The sequence below is a fragment of the Hyperoodon ampullatus genome (assembly GCF_949752795.1).
Source record: "Hyperoodon ampullatus genome assembly, chromosome: 2".
NCBI lineage: Eukaryota > Metazoa > Chordata > Mammalia > Artiodactyla > Ziphiidae > Hyperoodon > Hyperoodon ampullatus.
The window spans coordinates 129,767,403-129,783,433 of record NC_136915.1 but is presented as its reverse complement, the minus strand read 5'-3'; the positions used below and the strand labels follow the sequence as shown (position 1 = coordinate 129,783,433).

Genomic DNA, 16,031 nt, shown 5'->3' with positions numbered 1-16,031 from the left:
TATGGAGTAGAGTTCCCTGTGCTATGCAGTAGGTCCTTGTTGATTATCTATTTGATACAGAGTCGTGTGTATATGTTAATGCCAAACTCCTAATGGATCCCTCCCCCCGATCTTTCCCCTTTGCAGAGCACAGAATCTTGGAAGGGAAAGTTCAGGGTAGGCTTCTTGGAGGAGGTGCCATCCTTTCTAAGGATATGTAGAAGGTCCTGGGGTGGCAGGAGGGAGCAGTGTGTGTCAAAGTTTGAGAACTATAAGAAAATATGGCAAAACTAAGGTATAGGACTGGAACTCAGGGTTTGGGAAAGAAATGAGAGTTGATACTGGAAACCTAGTGGGGCCCAAGAGAAGGGGGCCTTGTTTGTCCTGTCAGAAGTTTGGGTGTTTATCCTGAAGGCTGTGGGAAACACCAAAGAAGAGATGGACTTGTGGTTTAGAGACTCACTCGGACCTCCATGTGGAAGGCAGTTGATTTGGTGCAGGCTGAGTTGTAATCTGAGGGTCCCACTTAAGTTATAAAAGGTGGGACTGGATTTTGCAGATCTGAGAGAGAATGGGTGGGGCCTGGTGACCAGTTAGAAAAGGGAGGACAGCAAGCGTGGGTGACAGTTTACAGCTGCATCTTTTTGAGAGATACAGAGCACAGTAGGAAGGTATTGGGGGTGGCGAGAGGATCTTACTTCATCTTCAGTGCTTTAGAGGGGCCTGGTAGACGGGTCTGGACCCAAGGTACAGATCTGGGCTTTTTGGGAGGACAGGTGTTTGAAGGCATGGTAGAGACTTAGGTTACCCACAAGAAGATCCAAAGAATCATAGGTCTGAGAGATTTTTAAGTGGGTATATTTGAGGATGTTTATAAGCTGTGAGAAAGTAACCAGCAGAGTAAGGGTGTGAAGATGTAGGAGAGGAAATGATTGTTCATTTGTTTTCAAAAAGCTGAATACTCATCGTGTGCCTTGACCTTTTCCAGGATCTGGGGTTCACACCATCTGTTATCTCTTCTGCAAGGATAGTTCAACTCATCCCCTGGTGAAGAGAAGTCAGATTATTCTTTGCATCCCATTCAGGTACAAGAACTGTTCTGTACCTCTGAAGGGACTTTACTTAACCAGAGTAATAAGTTAGAAATCAAAAGAAATTAGAGCTGGAAGGGACCTTAAAGGCCACTGTACTTAATTTTGCCTAATATTTTACATTGAATGTAAGAAAAATTTATTGTAGAGCCCATTCTCTTCAGAGTTCCTTCACTGAACTTTCTTTATGTCTTGCATCCAGTGGGTCTATCTTGTAAATTTTGGCCTCCTCCTAAATTTGCTTCTTCATCCATATTACATTTGGCCCAGACTATGGCAGAAACTCCTGGGTGGTTCACGGCCCCTGGATTCAGTTCCTCTAAGTTCATCCGCCTGCTCGGGTTAAGTGATCTTCTAACATAAAAAGATGTGCTTAAAATAATGCTGCTAATGGCTTGCCCACACAGAGTTACTGCATACTAGCCGCCCAGCGTGTGCTCTGCACGGAGGCGTGTAGTCTGAACTGTGTTCGGCCAAGCCTCATAGGGCTCTTTGCCCTGAGGAAGGGGAGCTTTTTGTGATCACTCCCTTTATCTAGTCGGTCCTTCAGCAGCGGGGAGCCTTTTTCTAATCAGCGGAGGCACCCTTACTCAGCCAGTGGTAGCCCCAGGTCTCACCACCTGTGGGATACAAGTCATGCTTTCTCCCAGGCTTGCTTGGGCCAACATCTCTTTCATTTCTGTGTCTTCTCACACTTGGACCCCTGGCCTTTAGTCATCCCCACCTGCAGTATTTACAGTGCCCAGCAGGAGTCAGGCTTGAGTGTCTTTTCACAATGTTCCCTCTGCAGTTAATGCACCTCCTACTCCAACTCTGCATAGCCTCATCTTTCTAGATTCTGCTTCAGGGTTATCATGAAGCCATCACTTGGATATAACATTCTGCCTCCAAAGGAACCTCTGTGCATAAAGGTTATGTTTCTTTCTCTCATGTGATTGAAATTTTGAGTTTACACATGTCCCTCCTTAATGAAGGCTTTAAGGGCAGGAGTCGTTTCTAATCCTTAGCACAGAGCAGATGCTTTTTTTAATGCTTTTTAATGATGATAAAATGTGTGTTTTAAATCACTTATTTTACAATAATTTTGCTTTAGCTTCTGGCAGAAATAAAGTTTACAGAAGTCGTGTTCCTGCGAAAAGAAATAAAGATGTGACCTTCCAATTGTGTAAAGCTCTTAAACGCTGTGTAAGTGCATCGGGTGCGCTAAGGAACATGGAGCTAAGTGGGCTAGTTGTGAGAGAGAGAGGCTTAACTATGTTAACAAAGGTAAGCCTTCATTGTGTCCTGCCAACATTTGATAGTTGCTTTTGGGGCAAATTAAACCAGTAAAATTTTAAACTCTTCCTCCATATTAAAGGGATTGAATAAATTGGCCACTTTGGTGCACCTGTGTCTTGCGAATTGTCCAGTTGGAGATGGAGGTTTAGAAAGTGAGTTTCAGTCTTGTTTATGTCTCTTCCCATCAGACTGGTCTCGTGATTTCCTACACACCATGTTACTTCCTGTCTACCTTTTCTTGGTGTTGTTCATGCCTGGATTGTCTCCTGTACCTGCTCAAACCTTGGTCCATTCTCATTTGTACCATGAAATTTTGACATTCTGGATACTGTCAGAACTAATTTTACTTAACTTTGTGTTAAGCCACAAACCACACATTTTGTATATTTTCTGTGTTTTGTGTTTGTCTATATTTTTATGGTTTCTCTTCAAGAAATATTATGGGAAGGGAAATAGCAAGATGTAAAGAGCAAAAAAGTCATCATTCTCTTTAAATTGTTAGAACATCTATCTGCAATCATAATTATGATGCACTGTGGTATGTGTTAAAATAGTAAATACATGTAACGTCCCGTAGGAGCAGCAAACTCAGTTGTGTTGGTGAGGGTGTGTCATGGAAGTAATCACAAAGCAGGTGACTGTTGGTTGGGGTCCTGAAACATTAGTGTGTGTTCCCTGTGTCCAGTAGTGGTCTGAAGGGGTAAGGAAGCCTGCCTTTCAATTTGAGGGAACAGAGGGTTTGAGGTCCTCTCTCTTCTATTGCTCTGGTACACTGCATAGCAGCTAATAAAATACTGGGTTTACAGTTGACATTTAAATCGTGATTGATCATCAAGATTGGCATGTATCATTGGAAATGAAAATCGGAAGAGTCTTATGCTTTTTAGGTTTTTCTTTTTTTTTTTTTCCCTTTGTCTCAAAAGTATGTAGTACTTTACTGAGTGGTTGGGAAGAAAGTTTGCAGTATTCAGTGTATTCAGTTTTAGTACCTAAATAGAATTAAACTGTTGCTGTAAACTGGTATAACACTTTGTTACTGACAAATTTTAGAGTGCATCAGTTCATCAATCACCTGTTTGGGAAGATTGTAGTTAATGATTTTAAGAATGTGGCTGTAAACCCCCAATTGACTCAAGAAAAGCAGATAAGTCAAGATTGACAAATGTATAGGCTCTTCATCTTACTGTGTGTGTGGGTTTTTTGTTTCCTTTTAGTTACTTGTCAAGGTGTAAAGAACTCTATCACTCTTAAGACAGTAAACTTCACGGGGTATAATCTGACATGGTAGGGAGCAGAGTACATGCCCAAGATCTTAAAGGTGATTTTATGTTTAAACTTTCATAAAAACATATGTGATTGAAACACATTCATACATTGACACAGATGGCAGTTAATTTTTTCTTTTGATATCTGTGAGTGCATCTTTCGTTTTGTTGAAAGAATAAGACCAGTTTTCAGTTTGGGATTCTACCATTTAGTAAAGATAGTCCACTTAATTTTAGAAATAAGAGATTTAATATATAATACATAATAATACTTCTGTGTATTTTTAGTTACTGAAAACATTGATTTTGATGCTGTGAAGAAACTCTGCCATTATAGTCTTCAATCTTTAAATGAATCAAGTGTCTATTAGCTACTGTAGTTTGTAAACTAATAAAAATCACTACCTCGGCAACTTGTAAATAGAGTTTTTAAACCAGTGCCTTCACAACTTTACAGTGGTTATAATTACTGTATTTAGGCCTAAATTATTTAATAATTTGACATGAAGCCTTTTTAATAGTTCGATGGTGCAGACCAGGGATAGGTAAACTATGGCTGGTGGACCAGATCAAGCCCGTCGTCTGATTTTGTAAAGAAAGTTTTTTTGGAACATAGTGGCACCATTGTTTACATGGTAGCTATGGCTACTTTCAGCCTACGCCAGTGGGGTTGAGTAGTTGCAACAGAAACTGTATAGCTCACAGAGCTGGAAATGTTTAAATTTAGATTTTGGAAATTGAAAAATTCTTTGAGCCTATACAGGGCAAGTCCATTGACCCCTGGGGTAGAGAACAGTCAAGAACTTGGGTGCCGAAGCCAAATGGCTTAGGTTCAAATTCCCTTTCTCCCTTTTCATAGCTAGTGACCATGGACAAATCACTTAACGTCTATGCCTCATTGTGAGGTTTAAATGAACTCATTTGTATAAATAGTGTTTGGCACATACTAAGCACTGTGTAAGTGGTTGCTGTTATTTCTGCTTGGAGCTTTTATAAGCTATTGTTAATGGGAAAATGACACTAATGATTTTCCTTTTAGAGTGTCAAAGGCACTTTGAGTCTTTTATGTTTTCAAAAATGTAACAAGACATTTTTCATTTAAAGTCAGTGTTCCCTCTTACCAAAATTGATTTTATGAATATAAAGAATTGAATGTCTTTAAGACAAGACTTGTGGTTAAATGTCAAACCATTATCTTCCCAAGGCACATCAAACTGGCTGTGCATAGTCCAGGCCTCTAAAGTTTGTGTGCATACCCTAGGTAGCATGTGAGATCCATTTTGTAAATATAGTTTTAAAAATAATGCCTGGGACTTCCCTGGCAGTCCAGCAGTTAACACTCTGTGCCCCCAATGCAGGGGGCCTGGGTTCGATCCCTGCTCAAGGAACTAGATCCCACATGCAATAACTAAAAGATCAGGCAGGCCAAAACTAAAGACCCGGCACAGCCAAACAAACAAACAAATAAATAAATAAATATTTTAAAAAAATAAATAAAATAAAAGAATGCCTTAGAAGTTAGGAAAAGAAAATATTAGAACCTATTTAGCTTTGTATCATTTAAAAATATCTATGTATCTTATAATGTACATAAGTTATATGTATAGAACTTTGTGTATATAATTTGTGAAAAAATAAGATGCGTATTAAAAAGTTTTCTTAGCGGTTGCCCAGTCAGGTGTTTGGAGGCCATTGGAGGACAGAAGGATGAAATTTAGAGCCTCAGCAATGATAGAATTTAGAACCAATTCCCTGACTTAGAAGATAAGGAAATAATTCTTAGACTGTAATTGAGTTGTCCAACTTTACATAAGTGTTCATAAACAGGTCATCCAGTGGCTGGAATCTAATCACTGACCGACTAGAATGTGGGTCACTGGACTCGTAAAGCAGAACTGACTATTTAATTTCTCAGCTTGGCTCTCCTGGCATATATGCTTGATATGTGTGTGTGTAAATCTCTGACATAATAAGCCATACTCAGTAGGCACACCCTGTTTCCTTATTGAAACATCCTAATTTCGTCCCGTTAAATCTTTGCAGTATCAGACTATCAGAAGGCATGAAGCAACCTGGGCTGAGAGTGTTCGTTCCAGGAGACCTGATCTTGACTGTATGCCTGGTTTGAGGCGCTTCACTCTGAACTGCAACAAGCTCATTGGTGACCTGGGTGCTCGTGCTTTTGCAGAATCTCTTAGTGAGGATTTATGGCTTGGAGGTAAATTCTAAAATGGAAAATATTGAATTTTTAATATAATATATGCTTAGCTTTTGGCATGATACTGTTGTGATAGGATTTTTTTAAGGCCTCATTTTTCTGATCGTTTTTATGTTGCTTTTAAACTTTCTCTAAGAGTTACATATATACTTTACAGAAAATACAGAGTAACAAGAGAACAATTACCTATACATTTAATACCCAGACATAAATCACTGTTCATTTTGGTGTATATATTCTCAGTCTTTTTATTGTTTTCTATAAATATATTTGTACACTTAGGGATTACAAAAATAGAATTGTAGTATACTTGCTATTTCATATTCCTGCTTTTTTCACTTAATGAGGCATCATGTAGTATTCCATCCTATTGATGTCCCATAGTTTAATCAATTATTTGCAATTAGATTTAGACAGTTTGCTTTTCCCTGTCACAAACAATGTGAATACATTGTATATACGTCTCTGTGTCCATCGGGATTGCTTCTGTAGAATAAGGTACTACAAGTGGAATGACTAAGTGTGACATATTTTTAAGACTTTTGATACACATGGCCAAATTACCACCCAAAAAGTCTATGCCAATTTGTAGTCCACCCCAAGAGTAGATGTGAAGCCTGCCTCTCACAAACACTGGCTGGTAGCACTTTTAAAAAACTGTAAGACTACAAAAATGAGTACCTCTCCCTTTTTTATGCAAGTGGGATTAATCCAAATTTTATAACTTTTTTCAGTTAATTCAGTATGACCATCTTAGCAAGTCAGTAAATTTGCATCTACTGCATCATTTTATTTTCTTTTTTTTTGCGGTACGCGGGTGTCTCACTGTTGTGGCCTCTCCCGTTGCGGAGCACAGGCTTCGGACGCGCAGGCTCAGCGGCCATGGCTCACGGGCCCAGCCGCTCTGTGGCACGTGGGATCTTCCCGGACTGGGGCACGAACGTGTGTCCCCTGCATCAGCAGGCGGACTCTCAACCACTGCGCCACCAGGGAAGCCTTACTGCATCATTTTTTTGGTGACCCTTCAGTGTTCCATTATATGAATATGCCACAGTACACATAGCTTACCCAATCTTGTATAAAAGGTATGTCCAGTTTTTCAGTTACAAATAGTACTCTGATATATATCCTTACCTATATCTCTGACTATTTCTTTTGGTTAAATTCGTAGAAAGAGAGTTGTTGGATCAAAAGAGTATAGACATTTTAAAGACTTTTCGTACACAATCTTGGCTTAATCTGATAGGAGAATAACCACATTTTGTTTTGTTTTGTATTCGTTTGATTTACTGGTGAGGTTTACTGGCTGTTTGTATTAATTTGGCTAGTTGGTTAATTACACCGTGTGTCCATTCTTCTGTAGTGAGAGTTTGTAAGGGTTGTATCATATCCTGTCAGATCCATACGTCTGACTTGCTATTTCTGTATGTCATGGGGTGTTGAAAGACCCCAGTTATTTTAATGGGATGGTCCACTCAACACTTCAGTAAATGACTCATGATAGTTTCCTTTCATGTAATATTTTTTAATACCTGTGCTTTTGCGATGACCCCTTTTGTTTAAATGAGTAGGTTGTTCAGCCCCAGAACTACTAGAATTCATGATCATTTGTTCTGGTTTTTGTCTGACCTTTTACTGTGAGAGTTCTTGACCATCATAATTTCATGATAGGTTTTTAGTATGTATTCTCTATTCACACATTGTTTGAATTTGTTATTATTTGTATCCTAGAAAACGGTACTTTTCTAAAGTTGTACTTCCCTTATGGTTTTAGCAGATAATTTTCTAATTAAAGTGATTTATACCTGTAAATTTTTCTTATCTCTACTGTGAATAGAGGTGAACCTAGATACTAAGCCTGCTTCCACCAAGAGCATTATTTCCTTCTTGTGCAACCTCTGAATTCTTGAAAGGAGCACTTTATTCATTTGTCAGTTTCACAAGTAATTTTTTTAATACCTCTGTGTGCCAGATGCAGATTTAGGCACTACGGATAAAGCAGTGAACCAGACAGACAAAAGTCTTGCCCTCATGGAGCTTACATTCTAGTGAAGGAGTTCAGCTAGAAATGAGTAAACAGATAAGTAATATAATTTTAGAGAGTAGGAAGTGCAAAAATATCTTAATGTAAGGAGAGTGAGTGGGGGCAGGTAGGACTCCATTGGACAGGTATGTTAAGGGACAGCTTCACTGGAGAAGTGGCATTTGAACGGAGACCTGAATGAAGAGAGCGGCAAGCCATGGAAGAGCTGGTGTAAGCACATTCCAGGACAAGGGGGCAATGAGTATGTGGGCATGTAGATGGGTGGAGTATTTAAGGAAAAGCAAGGAGGCCAATCTGGGCAGAGTACTGAGTGAAGAAGAGTGTGGTATGACATGAGGTCAAGGAGCTAGCCAGGGGTCTGCTCTTGTAAAGTCTTGAAGGCCAGAGTAAAGATGTGGATTATTCTAAATGAGTAGAGGGTTTGAACTGGAAAAGGCATGATCTAAGTCATATCTGAATAAGGTGACCTGGTATAGAGAAGGGACTTGGGAGTATAAAGAAGAGGAACAGGGAGGCCAGTTAGGAGACTATCACAGTGCTCCAAATAAGAGATGTTTATGGCCTAGGTTAGGTTGAAGTTTGCAGCAAGTGAAAAGTGGTTGAATTCAGGTTGTGTTTTGAGGGTGTAGCTATTACACATTAGATGTGATGTGAGGTATGAAGTAAATAGTAACAAGGAGACAAGTCGTTGATGATTATGTGTGCAACTGGGTGGTATCACTTAGAAAAAGGGGGCTGATGGGAGGAGCAGCTTTTGAGAGAATATCAGGACTTTGGTTTGTTATCTTAGATGCCCTGGTTTGATATCTTAGATGCCTTTAGGTATCTAAGTGTCTGGACAGTGCTCAGACTGTACTTTCTATCCAAAGGTATCCAAAGCCACTTTAGATGCAAAATGTTTAAAGTTGACCTTGCTGCTGCCAAAATAGTAGCCACTGTGGGCAGTCTGCAAGATGGTATCTTAGGTTTCTGAGGAAGAAATTAGAATACACAAAGGGGGAAATAAGTGTATAATTACATAATGTAGATTTCATATTTAAATTTATGGGAAAAGCAATAATTATTTGGCTTTTGGTTTGAAATGGAAATAGCTACTCATTGGGAAATAATTACTCTAATTTCAATTCATTTTACTTTAGATCATTCTGTGATGAAAACAGTTACCAGAAAAGTTCTCCAGATGGAAGGAGTGCCAAGTCAGAGGTATATAACATGTTTCAGTTCTCTTGGAAGAATTTCTCTTTAATGGTTTGTTTTTCTTTCTTTCTTAAAAGAAAATTATCAAGGTACTTTCTGCCATCTTAAAACTAAGTTTTTAGTCAAATCAAATGGCTTTTCTGTTTTTGAAAATGTTGTGTGATGATTTAATTTAGGTTCCCAGATAGGCAGATTGAAAACCTTTTAACTTTTTATTTTCTGGAACATATAATCGTTAGTCACAAATAGTCTTTTTTTATTTTTGGTGATAAGAATGAATAGCAGGAGCACCATTTGTGCAACCAAATCTAATATGAAACTGTTTCTTGTGAGTAAATTTGAATTTTGAAACAGCAAAACAATAAGGTTTAATATAAAGCAAAATAAATTTTTTATGTTTATGATCTGCCAATTTCCCAGAAAGAGTTTTGTGGTGAGTTTAGTTATATACTAGATACATTAAAATCACCAACGGACAACAGATCTTTTATTCAGGTGCCCTCTGAAAGTTTTAAAAATTTGTTGACTTCATATCACTAAACGGTCCACTTTAAAATGGTTAAAATGATAAATTTTCTGTTTTGTGTAGTTTACCACAATTTAAAAAAAATGTGTTGTTTGAAGATTTGTGGGTTTTATAAAGGTATTGTATTAGCATAAAAATGAAAAATGTAAAAGACCACCTCTAATCCCATTATCCTATCAAGCAATATTTACATTTTTATTTTCTCTTCCTGCTGTCTATAAACATAATTCCACATAGCTTCAATATAATTTGCCATTCTTATCTTTTCACACTAAATTTAAATTCTATGATTCCTAGTTATACTTTTTAACATTGTATTCACAAGGTTTCATTGAGTTGGTCAATTTTTTAAATTGGTGAAAAATTGGAAATAGTGTATTAAATAAGTTGTTAAGAGTGTTTATGAAGTCAAAAAAAAGCTTATGATTGTCTGCCAATTGTTATTTCAAGAGAGTGATATTTTAAGAATCAAATAGTACATACAAAGAAGTTAAGATTTGTGATATCACACTAATTAGATATTATTATTAAAAATTTATATCATATGTAAAGCGTTCTTAAAATAGCTAAGTTGACTTTTGCTATGATATTCGAAATGGAAATATATATAAATAAAACATGTATATGTAAAACATATTAGGAATTCTGTAAAATTAGTACAGAATAATAGGGCATCATGGAATGAGAAGAAAACAGTCAAACATTTTTTTATCTTTAGCATGATTAAACAAAGTGGAAATGTAACTGAAGTATACAAGCTCATTGAGTTATTTTAAGAGTAATTTTATTTCTTGGGCTTTTTTTTTTGTGTTTGCCTCAGTTATTTGGAGACATAGAGGTAAGCCTAATCAGTATCTGGGTATATACCTAGATCCAGGTGAGTATACGGGTGAAATAATGGTGTGAATTGTGTCACATTTATATTGTAATTATGTATGCCTAAAAAGAGATGGGAACTTTTATTAGAAATTTTTTTATCTCCTAACAAGAAAAGTGTAATTAAAAAAAATTTTAATACAAATGTATTTGCATTAGTTTCTGAAAGTAAAGGAAGGGTATACACATACAAACCACATGCATACAAACATTTTTTGATGGTAATTAAGTTAAAAAACACAATGAAATAGCACAAAATGAACTGAGCTCCTATATTTTTTTAAGAGGCATGTAAATCACACAGGATCATGTGGTGATTGTCAATAAGGTACTCTCTATGAAATATTTGTCCTATATTACTGCATACACTCCATTTTACCCTGCATCCTAATGCTGCTAAAATATAGTAGAAAGCAGCAGCATAGCACAGGGAGATCAGTTTGGTGCTTTGCGGTAACCTAGAGGGGTGGGAGGGAGGCTCAAGAGGGAGGGGATATGGGGACATGTGTATGCATATGGCTGATTCGCTTTGTTGTGTAACAGAAACTAACACAGAATTGTGAAGCAATTATACTCCAATCAAGATCTATTAAAATAAATAAATAAAATAACATAAAATATAGTAGCTTTGAAGGATAAATATAACCATTTTAACCTATGATGTTTGTTTTCAGTAAATTCAAATTAAATATTTAAATGTGAATTTTAATATATGGCTTGTTCTAAGTAAAATATGAACACGTAGGTCTAGTTTTTGCAACCAAATGTTTCATATAAAGATACTTGCCTCTGTACCACTGAAATATAGGATAAGTCTCCACATTTCACTCTTTTATCCAGTGGGTTTCATTTGTTTTTTTGTGTGTTTTCTATATGAAATCAAAGGAGCAATGAAGGTTGACAGGCTTATAGGAGGGTAACATTGACTCACCTACCCCCCAGCAACTTGCAGCCTTATAACTTGTATTGTTTTTACATAGAAAAATTCATCTTAAATTTAAATTTTGGCCTACTTTTGAAGATTCTGTTTGGCAGAAGTCATGGGTGTATCTGTGTTTCTGTGTCCTTGAGATTCAGAAATGCCAAAGGTGTTCTAAGATTCAGTAAACTTGAGTGTTTCTGCATGACACATAAAAGGTATCATACTTTGGGATTTTTAAAAAAATATATTTTTCATTTCTGCACATCTCAATACTTTTTAGTTAAAATAACTTGTTACTGTAGAGAACTTATATTTTGTAAAAATGCTGGCTTATGTAAAACCTTTGTACAAAATGATCCTCTTTTTAGTGGGCTTGGCATCATTGCCAAGTGCCTGTTTGATTCCTTTCAAAGTGTACACGTGTGACAGTTGCTCTGGAGACCTTTGGTGCATCTTGATTCCTTCTTTTCATGCTTTGTCAAACACAGGCTTGGCCACAAGGCAACCTGCAAGTAATGGAAGGAAACACTCTGCTGGTAAAGAATGTTAGGGTCCTGAACCTCTACCACCTGGTGTGCCTGGTTTCCGGCCATGGCTACTGCAGAACGTGCAAAAAGCAACAGGTAACCTGCTTGCATTCCCTGTCTTTTTCAGTCATTCAGAGTTCTTTATTTTGGAACTTCTATTATGTGGGTGCTCTCTGGTGCTTTCTATAGAGGAAAAACGGTAACTCACACATGGTTTCTGCCTAATGAGCCCTCTGAGGAAGAAAAACAAAAAGTAATTGGGAGTTTCAAGTTGTTTCTCAAGTGTCACAACAGAGGTAACCCCGTGGGAGTCTTGAGGAGACTAAAATTATCACCAATTGTGCATGTGAGAAAAGTTTCATTAAAGGCAGGTGTAGTTGAGCGAAGCCCTACAGCACAGAAGTAGGCATTTCGATATGTACGAATGGGAAAAAAGACATTGTAGGCATGGGAAATAGTTTAATGCAGAATGGATGAAAAATATGCATTAGACCAATTCTAAATCAACTGGCTTATTAACTCAGTAAATCAGATTTAGTGAGTCAAACTAGCTGTACCTGATTTCTTATCCAGGGGATAGCTGTTCGTAGTAATTTTTGTCACAGAACAGTAAATAAAATGGTTGAACTATAGCTTTAGGCTTGCTAAGTGAAATAGATTGCTCTAGATGATGTTCAGGTGACTTACTTGGTAGTATTCACGAAATTGGGGATTAACAATTGCTTAAGAAAACAAAGAGAATTGATTTTAAATAGTACTTGAAGTAGTTACTGTGTAAAATATCTGTTCAGTTGCTCATGTTAAATGGATGTTTATAATCCCCATTGGACAACTGACTAATTTTTTGCAAATGATAATGTGAATTGCTGTTGCATAAACTACAGTGTTGAATCTCCAGTCTCTGCACTTGAGTTTAACAGCTCTGTGGTTTCCTATCTTCTTCCTGAGACACTTAATCACAGGTCCACCCTCGTCACACAGGGTGGTAAATTAGAGAACAATTAATATCACCATTTAAAGAAGTGAGACTGAAATCTCAACCATCCTGAACATAGGAACTGAAGGGGTCTCTCAGCAGTTCAGAGAGTTAGTACTGAGCCAGTCGGCTGAATACTGTTCTGTTTTCTCCGTAGCAGAGCCCTCCAGGTCCTTGTTTTGAGCCTATTTATTTTTATACACAATTCTGTATGGATACCGTACATAATACTAAATAGTTGTATTAACTGGGTTTAACTGGTGATGTATTTACATGAAGATCTAACTTCGTTTTGTTGATATCTTTTTAGGGGCTTTCCATTCATCAAAGCTCGTGATGTATGTAATCAGTTGCTGGTGTTTAGCTGTCATATTTATGATATATAGGGCTTGAATTGGGAAAGGTGGACGGTCATTCTTCTTGCTTTTTAAACTGACTGAGCCTTACAAGAAGCATTTTCCTCTCAGAAATAAATCCATGTAAAACACGTTTGGTCGATCTCCCAATGCAACTGTGTAGTTGTGTGGATTTGGCACACAACTGGCAGCCTTGTGGTTATGTCTGTAAACAAGGAAGCCTGTTTTCCAGTCTGCAAATCAGCTGTTACCCAGTGAAACGAACTTGACTGCCATTTCTGACCCCTCACATGGAGCTGTCATACTCAAGAATGTTCACATGTTTTCAGGAAACGTTGTTTGCAGGCTATATGTACAAATTCCTGATCTGAAAGCCAATATAAAGCAACATCTCCCAAACCTCTGCTCCCTCACCAAGGCCACACACATTCCCTCGCTTATGGCCTCATGGCAAGCTAATACTGTCAGTATCAGATTCTCCTTCCCAGTGGTACTGGGAGACTGCATAGTTGCTCTGTGAAAGGCACCACTGCTGAGGTTGAGAGAAGAGCATCTTGGGTGTCAGTCCTGCCCTCGTATGCCCAGAGAGAGGGGTATGCACCTCATTGTCCTGTTAGGGTATTCCTATGCTGCAGGGTTTGCTGCTTGTTGTCAAAATGATGTCCTAGTGACTTGTTTTCTGCGTGGTTATATAATCCCAGCACGCTTCTTTATGATCTGTAGACTTTTATGGGGTTGTGGCCAGATCCATTTAAAAATGTTTGGAAATGTCCTATTGAACAACATTGCAGTGGCAGTGAAGCTTGATGGGAGAATTGTATTACTGTTACCCTAGTTTTGGCTTAAGGGTGGTGAGAAGATGAAATTTTTGATGGGTCAGTTTTAGTTCTGTATGTGTATGTGGTTTAGTTTTTCAAATTCTAATGTCTATTATTCACAGCTTAGATATGTTGACTTTCTGATTATTCATCAGTCCCTTAACTGATGTATTTTCCTATGAAAAGCTACATTTTCTTCCAGACTGTTTTTGTCTGATGGTGAAGAATAAATTTTTCATTTGCAGTATAAAGTTGATCTGAGAAAAAATGTTTACCTTGGATCGTCACTTGGCTTCTGTGAAAGAAACTTAATAAAATAATATGGGCAATTCCCATTTCTAATCCTAACCATGTACAACAGAGGTCTGTAGAGTAACACAGCAAAAATAAGTTCCTGTACTTTTACTTAGTCATTGCCTGTTTTAGACTAAGGAGCAGTGAGAGACATTTATAAATAATGATATCTCAGATCACTTTTGTTAAATGTCCTCTAATATTTGGATATTCTGTATCTGGCTTGTGTTATCTTTTATACAATCTTGTTTTCTTTCTTTGCGCTTTAACAACTCTGTCGTCTCCTGTCTTCTTCTTGTGACACTCATGTCCATCAGAATTTCCTGTGACTTGTGACAGTAGAGAGTCCTTCCTCCTCAGAAATCAAAGAGGTCGATGATTCCTCAGAAAGTGTTCAGGAAGAGCCAGAGAAAATCCGTTTGAAACAAGAGCATTGCAGGTACAAAGTTATCACTTTAAAGCTATAGAGAAGATTACTTTTCAAATGGAAGCCTGATTGCAACACTGCACAGCTTGTGTGAGGTTTCTGTTTTCCCCTCCCATCTGCATTGTATCCCCTTGAATGGTTCCTTAAGCTTAGACCAAGGTGAATGGTGGACATTTGAACTCTAAGAAATAAAAATCAAAACATGTCGTTAGTAATATATTTTCCTTTCCCTAGAACCTTAGTGTATTAGATTTAGGGAGAACCTTAGTGATCATAAGATAAGGAAATTGAGTTCTGAATGAATATAGTCAGCTGATTCAGTGCTCTTGTTTTACAGATGAGAAAATTGACAGTTCTAGTTGAACTCTCTTTTTATAAGAGGAAAATATGGCCTTATTTTAAATAAAAGTAAAGTTGAAAAATGTTTTGATGTTGATATTCTCCTTTCCTAAAATAAAAAATATCAAGAAGCTACATTATATTACCAAATAAACCTGACCTCTAATGTCATTCCATACTTTTGTTTGTATGGACAGAAAAGAAAAATTGATTTTCATAAGAAATTTTTGCACCTCAAAAATAATATATTTATTTTATTTCAACTTTACTGCAGAGCTGAACATTTCTAGTAAATAAAGGAACACCATTTGGGGGGGACCTTGTCTTTGTGCTACAAAGTCCATGTTTAATTTTTAAAAATTATTTAATATGATTTTCTTTTCATATGAAACATGAAACTTGACAGGTTTCAGAACTAATTATCCCATTATTGTAGGACTACGGGAATTACTCTTTGATTTTCAAAAGAGAAAGTTAGATTTTTATTTTTTAATGAAAATTAATGATAATATAGAGAAATTTTAAGAAAAGAACTTAGAAAATTATGAAATGTTAGAGTAGGACAAATCTATAGTTCATGTAGTCTTACCCCCTTTTGTTTTATAAATGAGCACCTACAATTTGTAGCACGTAAGTGGTTTATTAGTAAATGGCAGAGTCTGACAAGACCCTAGAGCATCTAACCTGCATTCCTTGTCATTTTAGATGTGGTGTATTCATTTCCTTCACGAGTAGACCAGGAGATTGTATTTCTAAAGGCAATGATAGACACAGGGGAAGACCAAGAAGTTTAAACACTGGGATCACAGAATAGCAGATTCAGAATGCACTGAGAACCCTTTTAGCTCTTCTGCGTTTTGACAGGACACTACAATGATGGTATCAAAGTGTTTTAAGT

At 37.2% G+C, this 16,031-nt stretch overlaps 1 pseudogene across 1 annotated transcript in view; it reads left to right on the top strand.

Annotated features, from left to right (window-relative positions):
• The window catches only part of LOC307065446 (centrosomal protein of 78 kDa-like), a 50,566-nt pseudogene that overhangs the window by 22,064 nt on the left and 12,471 nt on the right, over window positions 1-16,031 (top strand). The window contains exons 4-10 of the transcript in view: window positions 2,164-2,336; window positions 2,428-2,500; window positions 3,563-3,666; window positions 5,657-5,831; window positions 11,765-12,019; window positions 13,210-13,265; window positions 14,685-14,806. The product of the transcript in view is annotated as a centrosomal protein of 78 kDa-like (transcript). The remainder of the gene's footprint in view (window positions 1-2,163; window positions 2,337-2,427; window positions 2,501-3,562; window positions 3,667-5,656; window positions 5,832-11,764; window positions 12,020-13,209; window positions 13,266-14,684; window positions 14,807-16,031) is intronic.